A 16,058-nucleotide genomic window follows, 5' to 3' on the forward strand; every position below is an offset into this window, starting at 1 on the left:
AATAGACCAATCACAAGTAAAGAGATTGAAACAGTAATCAAAAACCTCCCCAAAAATATAAGTCCAGGACCAGAGAGCTTCTTGGGAGAATTCTACCAAATATTCAAAGACAATTTATCACCTATTTTTCTCAAACTATTCCAAAAAATTGAGGAAGATGGAACTATTTCTAACACATTCTATGAGGCCAGCATCACCCTGATCCCAAAACCAGACATGGACAACACAAAGAAGGAAAATTACAGGCCAATATTGCTAATGAACATAGATGCAAAAATCCTCAACAAAATATTGGCAAAACAAATACAGCAATACATTAAAAAGATAATACACCATGATCAAGGGGGATTCATACCAGCAACACGAGGATGGTTCAACATCTGCAAATTAGTCAATGTGATATGCCATATTAACCAAAGGAGGAACAAAAACCACGTGATCATCTCCATAGATGCAGAGAAAGCATTTGACAATATCCAACATCCATTCATGATAAAAACGCTCAATAAAATGGGTCTAGGAGGAAAATACCTCAACATAATAAAGGCCACACATGACAAAACCACTGCCAACGTCATATTCAATGGGGAAAACTGAAAGTCATCCCATGGAGAACAGGAACATGACAGGGTGCCAACTCTCACCACTCTTATTCAACATAGTGTTAGAGGTTGTGGCCAGAGCAATTAGGCAGGAAAAATTCGTCTCATTTCTATACACTAATAATGAACTAACAGAACAAGAACTCAAGAATACAAGCCCTTTTACGACTGCAACAAAAATAATAAAATATCTAGGAATAAATTTAACCAAGAAGGTGAAAGACCTATTCTATAAGGAAAATCTATATATATAAGGAAAACTATAAGACATTACTGAAAGAAATCACTAATGACATAAATAAATGGAAAGATATTCCCTGGACGTGGATTGGAAGAATAAACATGGTTAAAATGGCCATAATACCTAAAGGAATTTAAAGAGTCAATGAATTCCAATCAAAATCCCAATGACATTCTTCACAGAAATATAACAAAGAATCTTAAAATTCATCTGGAGCAAGAAAAGACCCTGAATAGCCAAAGCAATCCTGAGAAACACGAACAAAGCTGGTGGCATTGCAATCCCTGACTTCAAAACCTATTACAAAGCTATAGTAATCAAAACAGCATGGTGCTGGTACAAGAACAGACACACAGATCAATGGAACAGAATTTAAAGCCCAGAAACACAACCAAACATCTATGGACAGCTAATCTTTGACAAAGGAGCCAAGAACATACAATGGAGAAAGGAAATCCTCTTCAATAAATGGTACTGGGAAAACTGGACAGCCACACGCAAAAGAATGAAAGTAGATCATTGTCCTTCTCCATACAAAAAAATAGACTCAAAATGGATCAAAGATTTGAAGGTAAGACAGGAAACCATAAAACTTCTGGAAGAAAATATAGGCAGTACACTCTTTGCCATCAGCTTTAAAAGGATCTTCACAAATGCAATGTCCACTCAGACACGGGAAACAAAAGAGAAACTAAATAAGTGGGACTTCATCAGACTATATAGCTTCTGGAAGGCAAATGAAATCAAGATCAAAATGAAAAACAACCCAGCAACTGGAAGACAATTTTTGCAAATCATGTATCTGATAAGGGGTTAATCTCCATAATATATAAAGAGCTCACACATCTGAACTGGAAAAAATAAACAACCCAACCAAAAAGTGGGCAGAGGATATGAACAGACATCTTTCCAAAGAAGATATACAGATGACCAATAGGTACATGAAAAGATGCTAAACGTCTGTAATCATCAGGGAAATGCAAATCAAAAGTACACTTAGATATCATCTCATACCCATTAGAATGGCTATAATCACCAAGACAAAAAATAACAAATGTTGGAGAGGTTGTAGAGAAAAGGGAACCTTCATCCACTGCTGGTGGGAATTCAAACTGATCCAGCCACTTTGCAAAACAGTATGGACATTTCTCAAAAAATTAAAAATAGAAATAGCATATGACCCAGCTATCCCACAACTGGGTATTTATCCAAAGAACTTGAAATCAACAATACAAAGAGACTTATGCACCCCTGTGTTCATTGCAGCATTATTTACAATAGCCAAGATATGGTAGCGACCCAAGTGCCCAAAAACTGATGATTGGATAAAGAAGATGTGGTATATACATATATATATATACAATGGAATACCACTCAGCCATAAAAAGATATAATTGTCCCATTCACAACCACATGGACGAAACTTGAGGGCATTAAGCTAAGCAAAATGAGCCAGACAGAGAAATACAAACACTGTATGACTTCACTCATATGTTAAATATAAACAAATTTATGGACAAAGAGAACAACTTAGTCGTTAGCAGGGGCAAGGAGGGGGAGGGTGAACACAAAGGGCACAGGGGTACATTTATATGCTATTTGACATATATTAAGATGCAACTGAAATTTCACAATGTTATAAACTATTTAGACCACAATAAAAAATTGTAAAAAAAAATTGGAGCACATTTCTGATGAGGGAAACGTACCACCTTAAAATGAGCATGTGCAGTCTGGTTTGTTTGCTTCCCATGGAAAGCATATCTACACGTGGACACATCGTGCCTGACTCGAGTGTTTGCATCCTTGAGGCATCTTCCTGCCTTTCAGAGGGGCTCCTATCAATCTGGAGGGCAGATCCCAGGAGGGCGTGGGGAGAGGCTGAGTGGCTCCACGTGGAAGCCATACTTGCTGCTCTGTCTCCATCCTGAATGAAGGGAGGTAAGTTTAAACTCCTCAGAGTCATTTCCAGCTTTTTCCTGAAAAGAGGAAATGTGCAGGTGAGCTCAGCTGTGTCCTGGCAGACGAGGTGCCTGGCACAGGAACAGCTGGGTAGCAGACACCCAGGGCTCACAGCGAGTGGAGAAAAGGGGAAACACAATGGTGTTTGATGTGAAATTCTGTCTGAGATTGCATTGAATCTGCAGATTTCTTTAGGAAATATGGACATTTTAACTACATTTATTTTTCCAATTCATGAGCATGTAATATGTTTCCATTTTTTTATGATATCTTCAATTGCCTTATAGTTTTCAGTGTGTAGGTCTTTCACCTCCTTGGTTAAATTTTTTCCTAGATATTTATTATTTTGTTGCAATTGTAAAAGAGATTGTATTCTGGACTTCTCTTTATGCTAGTTCGTTATTATTTATAGAAATTCAACTGAATTTGTAAGTTGATTTTGCACTGTGAAACTTTGCTCTAGTTGTTATTTCTACGTTTTCTAGTGGATTCGTAGGGTTTTCTATATATAGGATCGTGTCATTTGTAAACAGTGAGAGTTTCACTTCTTCTTTTCCAATTTGGATACTTTTTATTTCTTTTTCTCACCTGATTACTCTGGCCAAATCCTCCATTAGTATGTTGAACAGGAGGTGGCAAGAGTGGGCACCCTTGTCTTGTTCCTGTTCTCAGAGAGATGGCTTTCAGTTTTTCACAATTAGTATGATGTTGACCTGGGTTTGTCATATATGGCCTTCATTATGTTGAGATACTTTCCCTCTCTACATATTTTATGCAGAGTTCTCATAAACAGAAGTTGGACCTTTTCAAATGTTTTCTCTGCATATATTGAGATGATCATGTGATTTATATTCCTTATTTTGTTAATGTGGTGTATCACACTGATTGATTTGCAGATGTTGAACTGTCCCTGCATCCCTGACATGAATCCCACTTGATCATGTTGTATGATCATTTTAGTTTATTGTATTTGGTTTGCCAATATTTTGTTGAGGATTTTTGTGTCTATGTTCATCCATGTTATTGACCTGTAATTTTCCTTCTTTTTGTTGTCCTGGTCTGGTTATGGTATCAGGGTGATGTTGGCCCCATAGAATGAGTTAAGAAGCATTCTTTCTTCTTCAATCTTTTGGAATAGCTTGAGAAAGATAGGTATTACATTTTCTTTGAATGTTTGGTAGAATTCTCCAGAGAAGCCATCGGGCCCTGGACTTTTGTTTTCTTGGGAAGACTTTGCTGACTCTTTCAACCTCTATACACTTGATTGGTCTATTCAGCTTTTCTATTTCTTCTTGATTTGCTTTTGGGAGGTTGTGTGAGTCTAAAAATTATTCATTTCTTCTAGGTTATCCAATTTGTTGGCATATTGATTTTCATACTATTCTCTTCTAATTCTTTGTATTTCTGTGGTATCCATTTTAATTTCTCCTCTTTCATTTCTAATTTTATTTATTTGAGCCTTCTCTCTTTCTCTCTTAATGAGTCTGGCTAAGGGTTTGTCAATTCTCCTTATGTTCTCAAAGAACCAGGTGTTAGTTTCATTGATCCTTTCTATGTCTGTTTGTTTGATTTTTGGTCTGTCATTTATTTTTGTTCTAATTTTTATCATTTCCCTCCTTTTGCCGACTTTGGGCTTCATTTGTCCTTCTTTTTTGAGTTCTTATAGGTGTAGTTTAAGATTACTTATTTGAGATGTTTCTTGTTTGTTGATGTGGGCCTCTGTTGCTATGCATTTGCCTCTTAGAACCATTTTGTTGTATCCCATAACAGGTAGTATGATGCATTTTCATTTTCATTTCTCTCCAGGTATTTTTTTTTATTTCTCCTTTGATTTCTTCATTGATCCAATGGTCATTCTGAATTATGTTAGAGTCTCCATACTTGTCACTTTCGCAGCTTTTTCTTGTAGTTCATTTCTAGTTTCATAGCATTGTCATCAGAAAAGATGCTTGATATGGTTTCAATCTTCTTAAATTTATTGTCTCACCTTGTTTCACAACATAGGGTCTATGTTTGAGAATGTTCCATGTGCACTTGAGAAGAATGTGTATTCTGCCGTTTTGGGATGAAATGTTCTATGTATATCTTTTAAGTCCATCTTCTCAAGTGTTTCATTTAAATTCAACATTTCCTCGTTGACTTATCGTCTGGATGATCTACCCTTTGATGTAAGTGGGGTGTTCAGGTCCCCTACTATTACTGAGTTGCTTTTAATTTCTCCATTTAAGTCTGTTAATAGTTGCTTTATATACCTGGTGCTCCTGTGTTAGGTGTATACATATTCATAAGGGTTATTTCCTCTTGGTGGAATTTCCCTTTTATTATTATATAACACCCCTATTTGTCTCTCATTGTCTTTTTTTATCTTGGAGTCCACCTCCTCTGATATAAGTGTGGCTACTCCTGCTTTCTTTTGCTTGCCATTTGCTTGCCACATCATCTGCCATCCCTTCCCTCTGAGCCTGTGTTTGTCTTTAGAGCTGAGATGTGTTTCCTGGAGGCAGCATATTGTTGGGTTTTATTTTTTAATCCATTTGGCTATTCTGTGTCTTTTGATTGGAGAATTCAATCCATTTACCTTTAGAGTGATTATTTATATATGAGGGATGAACACTGCCATTTTATCTCTTGTTTCTCAATTGTTCTCTATTTCGCTTGTTTCTCTTCTCCTGTATTTCTGACTGCCATTTCAGTTTGTTGGTTTTCTTTAATGGTTTTAGCATTATTTAGGATTTGTGTCTCTACACTGATTTTTTTGTTTAGTGGTTACCATGAGGTGTGTATAAATGATCTCATAGATGAGACAGCCCATTTTTTGTTAGCCTCTTATCTCCGCTACCTTAAGCAGGTTCCATCCCCTCCTCTTCCCCATCTAAGTTATTGTCATAACAAATTATTCTGTTTTGTGTTGTGACTCTGTGATTAAAATGAAGTGTTTATAGTTAGTATTGACGCTTTCCTTCTCTTTATCTTTTATGTTATTAAGTGGTTTCTAACCTGTTCTGACAGAGAGCTGCGAATTTATCATTTTGTCTATTTATCTCTTTGCTCCAGGCTTTGTAAAGCTTTGCCTTTTGTTTTAGGTATGAAAGCATCCTTGATCATTTCTTGTAATGGAGATCTAGTCACAATGAACTCTCTCAGCTTTTGTATATCTGGGAAAGATTTTATTTCTCCAACATATCTGAAGGATAATTTCTCTGGATAGAGTTCTTTCCTGAAAGTTTTTGTCTTCAGTATTTTGAATCAATCAGCCCATCCTCTCTAAGCCTGTCAGATTTCTGCTGAGGAATTCACTGAAAGCCTGATAGGGATTCATTTGTAGATTATTCTCTTCTGGCTTGCTGCCCCTAATATCTTTTCTTTGTCGTTGACTTTTGCCAGATTTGCTATTATATGCCTTGAAGTTGGTCTTTTGCATTCATGGAATTAGGAGTTCTACTGACTTCATGTAATTGTAAGTCCACTCCTTCACCAGGTTTGGAAAGTTCTCAGCAATAATTTCTTTGAACAAGCTGTCTGCTCCTCTTCTCCCTCTCAAATGCCTATAAACCTTGTTTTGCATTTCCTAGTTGTCAGATAATAAAGAATTTCTTCATTTTTTTTTTTTAAAGATTGGCACCTAGGCTAACAACTGTTGCCAATCTTTCTTTTATTTTTTTTTAAGGATTGGCACCTGAGCTAACAATTGTTACCAATCTTTTTTTTTTTTTTCTGCTTATTCCCCAACCCCACCCCCAGGTACATAGTTGTATATCTTAGTTGCAGGTCCTTCTAGTTGTGAGATGTGGGATACTGCCTCAACGTGGCCTGACAAGTGGTGCCATGTCCGTGCCCAGGATCCGAACCTTGGGCCGCTGCAGTGAACTTAACCACTCAGCCACGGAGCAGGCCCCTCTTCATTTTTCTTTTTAGTCTTAGTTCTCTCTTCTCCTCTGCCTGAAGCATTTCTATATTTATGTCCTCTAAAGTGCTAATTTTGTTCTCTATAACATCAGCTCTGTTTTTAATGTTTCTAGATTTTTTTAGTCTCATCCGTTGTGTTCTTCATTTCCAGAATTTGTTTCATTTTTTTTTTAGAGCTTTAATGTCTTTGGTGAAGAATTTCTTTTGCTCATTAATTTTACTCCTGAGTTCATTTAACTGTATTTTTGAGTTTTCTTGTAATTCACTGAGTTTCTCTGTGTCAGCTATTTTGAATTCTCTGACATTTAGGTTGTAAATTACTATGAGTTCAAGCATGATTTCTGGAGACTTGTCATTTTCCTTCTGCTTTGGAGTGTTAATGTAGTTCTCGTGGTGTTTGATGAAGTGCTCCCTTGCTGGTAAATAGTGGTAGTACCAGGCCACAGATTCCACTTGCAACTTCTTGGAGGGAAGGTGCCATACTTTCTGAATCCTCACCCTCAACTGGAAGTTGTGCTGACAAGGACCATCTGTGTCTGCCTGCTGGCCACAGGCACCTGGCTGGTCACATACACTGTGCAAGTGCTCTAGCGTGGAAATGCTGCCTTGGCTTGGGACCATCTGAGCTAGTGTGCCAGGTGGTGGTGGGTATTTCTTGCACAAATGCACACTGCTCTGAACTTATGGGTGGTTTACCTGGGCTGTTGTGCTTGGTGGGGTCACCTACATGGTAGCTGCCTGCACCAGATGGTATGGAGCACCAAACTGTATGCCAGTCCTACATGCTGAGCAGAACTCTCAAAATGAAAGTGTTCACAAGAATGCCTGCCTGCTTCCCCACCTCTTCCCAAAGTTTTTCACTGGCTGCCACACAAAGACCCACAACCTAGATGATTGCAACTGGGGAAAGGCAGGTGATCTGATCAAATTCTTCCACTGTTTCTAGGAGATCCAGCAACCCCACCATTAGATGTATGGTTGTGTTAGTCTCTCAGACATCTTATCATGCCCTGTGTGGAATGCTTTGTCCAATAAGGAATACCCATTTGGGTTTAAGTTAGGGGGAAGAGACTAAGGGAACAGCTCACAATGCCGTGATGCTGACATCACTCTCTCTGTAATTATCTTTTTTTACTATCAGTCCATGGAGCATTAAAAGTTTTTGTCTGTTTTTAGTAAAAAATATTATTGAGACATAGTATACAAACACTTCATAGATTTTCATTAAAGGAAACCACTACAAGGGGCACATTTATTGGGGAGTAGACATAAAAGCACATGAAAAGCTAATGCTGTGCTCTTTTACATTGTCTATCACCCCAAAAGTAGCCCTTTTCACAACTATGGATAGCATAGATTCATTTCATCATTTAGTTTCTTTAAATCTTTATATCATGTGCCTGTTTGTATCTAGCTTATTTTTTCTTTTAATGTGTTTTGGGTTTTATTATCTTTTTATTTAAATTTTTTTCTGGGGCAAGATTTACCTTGAGCTAATATCTGTTGGCAATCTCTCTTTCCTTTTCATTTCCTCCCCAGAGTCCCAGTATGTAGTTGTGTATATGTTAGTTGTAAGTTCTTCTATGTGATGCACCACCACAGAATGGCTACTGACAGATGATTGGTGTGCTTCTGTGCCTGGGAACTGATTCTAGGCCACAGACACAGCACCAAACTTTAAGCACTAAGCTGTCAGGGTTGGCTCTATATCTGGATTATTTTCCTTCATATTATATCTGTCAAATTTATTTCAGTCATTTGTGCATTTGTAGATCATTAATTCACATTGCTCCTGAATTCTCCATTTGGTAACTATCCTCTATTTACTTACTCATTTTTCTTAAAGAGCATATGTGAATATTGTACAGACTAAGTGTTACAAATGCTCCTGCTATGAATGTTTTTATGCATGTCTATTAGAGAGTATATTTTTAAAAATTCTGTTGGAAATGACCTATGAGTGGAAGTTCTAGAGCATTGAACATGCTTATGTTTATCTTTTTTCCATCAGCTTTATTGAGGTACAATTGACAAATAAAAATTGTATATATTTAAGTTGTACAACATGAAGCTTTGATATATGAATGAACCATTAACTGGTAACCATCAATGACATTCTTTTTTCTTCTTCATATACCCACATCTGGAATATTGAGTGCTCTTCCTAACTTCAGAATATTTGCATCTCAAATACTGTCTTGGTTATTCTTAGCCCATTGTATTTTGACATAATTATTCAGAATTAGATTACAAAGTGGGATTTTGACTGTGATTCCATACAGTTTGTATGATAATTGTGAGAAGAGAAAATCTTTTCAATATTGACTATTTTCCTATTAACAAAACATATCTCACCACATATATGCCAATTTATAAAGGCTACAAACACCTCCATATTCTATTAAATTAGTATAGACATGTTTTTCTTTTATGAGCTCATGCATATTTTCAAAAACCTCTAATTAAAATGTTTATTGCCTAAATCTTTCATTTTGGGGTCATAGAATGTGGCTTCTTCTTCAAAGGAAGTAAATGTCATTATTCATTTTAATTGTGTTTTATGAATAATTCAACTGAACTGAACACCAAAATTTTAAAAAATAGCTCAGGATTTTGTTTGTTTCATACTCTTCTTTCTTCTCTTAGGATAAACCAAATCTCATAGCCCCATGCTATTCTTGGTTTTGAGGTGTCTTCTGGGGAAGTATGCAGCACACATTCTCACCTCCTTTCACTGTACTCTTGGAGATTATTAGGGTATTTCGGGATGACTTTATTCCATGGGTTTCTGGGGGCATGTTAAAGCTGTGAGGAACTCAGTAATTCTCTGACTGAGCACAGAATTTTCTTGGCCTATCTACACATGGCTATTGTGTCAGGAAAATGGTGCTATAGGAGGTTCTAGCCTGAATTCTTTCACAGAAACATGGATATAAATAACCATCCATGCATGAATTTACCTTCGGGAGAGCTCTGGATTCCAGATACGAGAACATAGCACTTAAGTGGAGCACAGAAATGGGGGAAGACATTTCCAAGACTGTAGAAAGGACAGTTTCAATTTACTTGAGTCACCCTCCCCATAGACAGTGCAGTAGAGAGACATTTCCTTTGCTTAAGGGCTCTCCAGGGGAAAGGATTCAAGTGAGCATGCAATATCAGTGTGGACCCAGGCTTCAAGCCCACTCACCCTTGAACCCTATGAGGAGGTCCATGTAGGGACAGGCAGCTGCTGTTCTGCCCAAAACCTCTGGCTGGGATGACTGGTGAAAGGCTTTTTCTCTCAAATTCAATCTGTAAATACTGGAGAAATTGAATACTTCTTCAAATATGCAAACAACAATGCAAGGCTACAAAGTTCACAAAAGGTAAGAGAAACTTGACACTACCGAAGGAACAAAATAAAGCAATGGAAATCTAAAATTTGCCTGATAAAGAATTCAGAATATGTAACTTAAAGAACTTAGTGAGCTAATAGAGAACACATATAGACAACTAAACAAAATCAGGAAAACAATATTTAGACAAAATAAGAAGTTTAACAAAGAGATCAAAACCTTAAAAAAACAAAACAAATACAAAAAACAGCAAACGCAAATTCTAGAACTGAAGAATACAATGATTGAACTAAAAAAAAAATCAATAGAGAATCTCAACAATAGACTTGATCAAGCAAAATAAAGACTCAGTGAGCTCAAAGACAGATCATTTTAAATTACTCAGTCAGCAGAACAAAAAGAAAATGGAGAGGGCCGGGCCAGTGACAGGGGTAAAATCCATGTGCTATGCTTTGTCAACCCAGGGTTCACTTGTTTATATCCTAGGTATGAACGTACACACCATTCACCAAGCCATGCTGTGGCAGGCATCCCGCATATAAAGTAGAGGAAGATGGGCACAGATGTTAGTTCTGGGCCAATCTTCATCAGCGAAAAGAGGAAGATTGATGGTGGATGTTAGCTCAGGGGCTAATCTTCATAAAAAAAGAAAAAGAAAAAGAAAGTAGAATGTAAAAAAGTGAAAAAAGGCTACAGGACTTACAAGAATCCATAAGCAAACCAATATTTGCATTGTGGGAGTCCAGAAGGGGCAGAGAAATGGGAAGACAGAGAACTGGACCTTATTTCTTTCTTATTTAAAGAAATAATAACAGAAAATGCTCCAAATCTGGGGAGGGAAAGGAACATCCAGATCCATGAAGTCTAAAGGCGTCAAAATAGATTGAACATAAAGATGTCTTCACTGAGACGCATTAGAATTAAAAATTCAAATGTTTTAAAAATCTTAAAAAAAATTAACTAGACCAATAATAATCCTTCCCAAGCAAAAGGTGTAATTACTTCAGTTACTGGAAAGCATGAGAAATATAAGAACAACTAAGGTATTATCCACAACAAAATTGTGTTGTTAAATATTTTGTAAATATAATTGCAATGAAGTGAGTGATATCATTATTGTCTTTAGTTTATTAAGCGGAGATTGTTTTATACTTTAATGGATTTTTCCAACAAAATGGAACAAGTTAGAAAATATGTAATAACTAAAATAAATTACAGATAAATCCTATATGGGATGTTTTAAGAATTTCTGCTTATATGTATTTATTTAACCACAATACATTTAATTTATTATATTTGTAGGCCAATATAATCAAAACTGGAAATAAGTTAATATAAGAAGTTTCTGGAAATTGGAAAATAAATTAATATGAGAAGATATCATTACTATGCTCTTACTGAACAACAACATATAAAATACATGATCCATAAAACTTTAAAGACATTATAATATTGGAGAAATTTGAACAAATACATTTGTTTCCTTCTCCAGTGAATTAATCCTTAAGACAACGGTTAAAATATCTAAAGAAAATATCAGAATTCCTCCCCAAACCTTGGCTTATGGCCATCCTGGGCTATTAGTGATTTAACCCACAATGTCCAAGTCTCAGGGGACATTCTCAAGAGAATGCAAAAAAAAAAAAAGACACCAGATTAATCCTCCAGGTAAAGAAGTCCTGGAATCATCATTGCTAATCCAGTCAGCTAATATAAACCATTATATACTCTTTCTCTCTTTAGTAGAACCTGTTGTGAAAAACTTGAAGGAAGGTGGACTCTCATGTAGCGCTCCGTCTAAGGATACTGTGGAGAACTATGCTTGTCTTCATTTTAGAGGACACTCTCTGGGTATCTGATGCTGATTCTATGAAAGCCATTTTATAATGCTGTGCGTCCTAACTGATGGCAACGTAAAACAATACTTATTGTAGACATGCAGATTGAGGTATGATCAGCCAATTTTCAGAAACTAAGATTAACTTTATGTAGGTAATGCATTCAAAGCCCTCCCAGTAAAATTGACCTAGTAACCGGGTTTACTTCTTTCCTAGCCCTACAGATGAGTAAGGAAGGTCACTTTAGGGAATTTCCAGCATTTTAGGATATTTAAGGAATCTTGAGAAGATAGGGAGTGATCCAAATTTCTGTGAAACTTGGGAGAGAGTGTCATAATTTTGAGGCTTTTAAAAGTCTAATTTTTTATAACACTTCCACCACAGCCAACATAAGGAGACTTCTTAGGGAAGTCCTCACTCTATGTAAATGACCACACCTTATTTTGTGATCAATAATGATCTTACTTCGGGAATAGTTTTGATCAAAAATGAGAAGCATGTACGGTAAAAAAAATCTGTGCTTCAGTGGAAAATCCTGCATTATCTAGACTGGAGGACACGCCTCCGTTTCCCAACTCCATCACTAGGTAACTGTACAGGCTTAAATGGCTCATTTTGTATTTCTGTGATTCAGTGTTGTTTTATATTGTAATAATTAGACTATATTTTTAAAAAACTGTATGTTCCATAAATATATAAATCATTAAAATAAGGATTTTTTCAGTATTTAATTTTCAACTCTAAATACAACCATAGGAAAAAAGAGGTCTTCAATGATATTGATGCATATTGACTTCAAGAGATAGTAATATGTAATTCATTTTGAAATGAGCAGGATTTGGATGGTTTTACTCAACATATAGAATATGTACATCTAAAATCCAATTACACAGGAGATGTTATGGGTGTTTATTTGCAAGCAAAATCTCCTAGGTACTGACAATTTTGTATTGGAGCAAGATATGAGCCGGATTTCACTTAGAGGCTTTGAGAGACCATTTTTGTAAGATAATGTGTGTGGTTGCAGTGTGGTCAAGAGAAAATGCAGTGAAGCCAGTGTATATGAGAAAATAGAAGAATATGTTGAAATGGTTAAACTGTAAGCACTAAAATAATTATATTTGTGTTTTAAGGACATTTTCACCACCTATATAGAATTTCTATTTTAATAACTTTATTTTGTTTTCCATCCTTTTCAGTTTTTTTGTGTTGGTGGATAAAAAGTGACATATCCTTATTTCAGACCCATTACTACAAAATACTTAATATTTGAGGGATAATATAAAAGACTCATTTAGATAGATAGATAGATCTTAGAATCCAGCTATCCAACTATGTATCTTAAGGTAAAGTCACTTAAAATCTCTGAACCTCAATTTTATTATCTATAAAATGTGGGTAGTGATATCAAGCCCAACAATTAGTGGCCAATATTAAATACAATTTAATCCTAGAACATATCCTGACAAATTACATGTACAGACCTATGGGAATGGTCAATACAGGTTTACACAATTATCTTATTTTCCAAGTAGGGCATGGTCCAGATTCAAGGCTTGTTTCTTCTGTTCACTATGAAACCAGCATCAGAATTTTTTCTGCTAGTTCTTTCCTCCTATGAATAACATCATTAATGTTGAAGTCTAAATTGCAAAGTTTTTAGGGAAATTTAAAAAATCAAAAAGATGGAATATTTTGTGAATGGGCTGCAAATAGGTTATTGTTCTTCTAGTGGATAAAAACAAAATAAAATCACAAAAATAAGCTATTTGGATTTATTTTTACCTACAAGAAAAAGTCCCCTTCACTTTAGACCTTGAAATATTCAAGGCTGACAGTAAATATTTGAGATTGCTTTCCCATCATGTACAGAGGTCCTTTGGATGATATCACATGACAGCAAATTAGAACATTACCACAAGAAAAATAAAAAAAAAAAATACTCCATTGGCTGTCGTGATACCTGGCATCAAATACAAGATCTGAAGTGTCATTCATTATTTATGTTCTTTATGTTCCATGATATATATTTTTTTACCTTTAGAGTCGGATAATACTAATTCCCTCATGGAAACTTTGTCATGGACAGCCCCATGTAAAATACATATGATAGAAATGATCATAATTTCATTGGTAATTTCAAATACCACATTTTTTACCTGTCAATAATTAAGTTACTAATATAAATTATATACTATGGAATCGGTCTAATATGCTATATCATATCGAATCCAAATGACATTTATGAAAAAATTTGCTTTCCTAATTTTTCCTTTACAACATGTCAGAAGCTACACCTTATTCAAAGATGAATTGATCTGCACATGATTTGGACTCTGCTATAGGTTTTGTATAATATATTTGAAGTTCCAAATATGGAATATTTTAAGTTATATTTAAATTCTAATTTTTTATTTTAACTGTAGTAAATATACACACTATAAAATTTACCATTTTGTCCATTTTCTTTTTTTGCCCCTGAGCTATCATCTGTTGCCAATCTTCCTCGTTTTGCTTGAGGAACGTTGTTGCTGAGCTACCATCTGTGCCAATCTTTCTCTATTTTGTATGTGGGATGCTGCCACAGCATGGCTTGATGAACAGTGCATAGGTCCACGCTCAGCATCAACCTGGGAACCCTGGGCTGTCAAAGCAGAGTGCACAAACTTAACTGCTATGCCATGAGGCAGGCCCCCCATTTTATCCATTTTTAAGTATATAGTTCAATGAAATAAGATACATTCACATTATTGTCTAACCATTACCATCATAACCCCAGAACATTTTCATTTTAACCAACTGAAACTCTGTATCCATTAAACACTAACACCCATTCCTTTCAACTCCCAGCTCCTGACAACCAGCTCTCCACTTTCATCTTTAGACTACTTTGGGTAACTCAAATATGTGAAATTATGTGTATGGCTTGTCGTGACTGCCTTATTTCACTTAACATAATATCTACAAGTTTTATCCACATTGCAGCATGTAGCAAAATTTCCTTCCTTTTTAAGACTAATATTCCATTATATATATATATATATATACACCATATTTATTTATCCATTAATCTGTTAATGGATACTTGTGTTGCTGCTACCTTTTAGCTATTGTGAATAAAGCTTCTGTGAACATGGATGTGCAAATATCTGTTCTAAACTTTGATTTCATTCCTTTTGGACATATACTCAGAAATGTAATTGCTGTATCATATGGTGATTTTATGTTTACTTTTGTGGGAAACTGTCATAACATCTTCTACAAGGGTTGCACCATTTTGCATTCCCACAAACACTGCATGTGTTAAAAATTCTTCACATCCTCACTAACACTTGTTATTTTCTTTCTTTTTTTAAATAGTAGCTATCCTAATGAGTGAGAGGCGGTATCTTATTGTAGTTTTGATTTGAATTTCCCTAATAATTAGTGATGTTGAACATCTTTTCCTGAGTTTATTGGCCACTTCTATGCCTTCTTTAGAAAAATGTTTATTCAGTTGCTTTCCTCATTATTAAATTAGATTTTCTGTTGTTGTTGTTGAGTTGTAGGAAGTCTTTATATAATTCTTGTATCAATCCCTTATCTGATACATATTTTGCTAATATTTTTCCATTCTGTGGGTGGCTGATTTACTCTGTTGATAAAGATTTTCAACGCACAGAATTTCGTTTAATTTTGATGAAATCCAACTTATCTACATTTTTGTTGTTGTACATACATTTGTTGTCATATCCAAAAATCACGGCTAAATCCAATGTCATGAAAATTCTCCCCTATGTTTTCTTCTAAAATTTTGTAGTTTTAGTTCTCTGTTTAGCTCTTTGATCCATTTAAGTTAATTTTTGTGTGTGGTGAAAAGTAATGGTACAATTTCATTATTTGCATGTGGATAACCAGTTTTCTCTGCACGTTGTTGAAAAGAAGTTCCCACTGAATGTTTTTGAGACCCTGGTCAAAAATCATTTGACCACATATGTGAAGGGTTTGTTCTGGTATCTGTATTCTAGTTTATTGATTTGTGTCTGTCTTTATGCCAATACTACACTTTATTATTGTGGCTTTGTAGTAAGTCTTGAATCAGAAAATTATTTTATACGATTGTTTTGGCTATTTGGGGTACTTGAGGCTCTATATGAATTTTAGGATGTATTTGTCTATTTCTGAAAAAAAC

Source organism: Equus asinus, unplaced genomic scaffold, assembly GCF_041296235.1.
Source record: "Equus asinus isolate D_3611 breed Donkey unplaced genomic scaffold, EquAss-T2T_v2 contig_589, whole genome shotgun sequence".
NCBI lineage: Eukaryota > Metazoa > Chordata > Mammalia > Perissodactyla > Equidae > Equus > Equus asinus.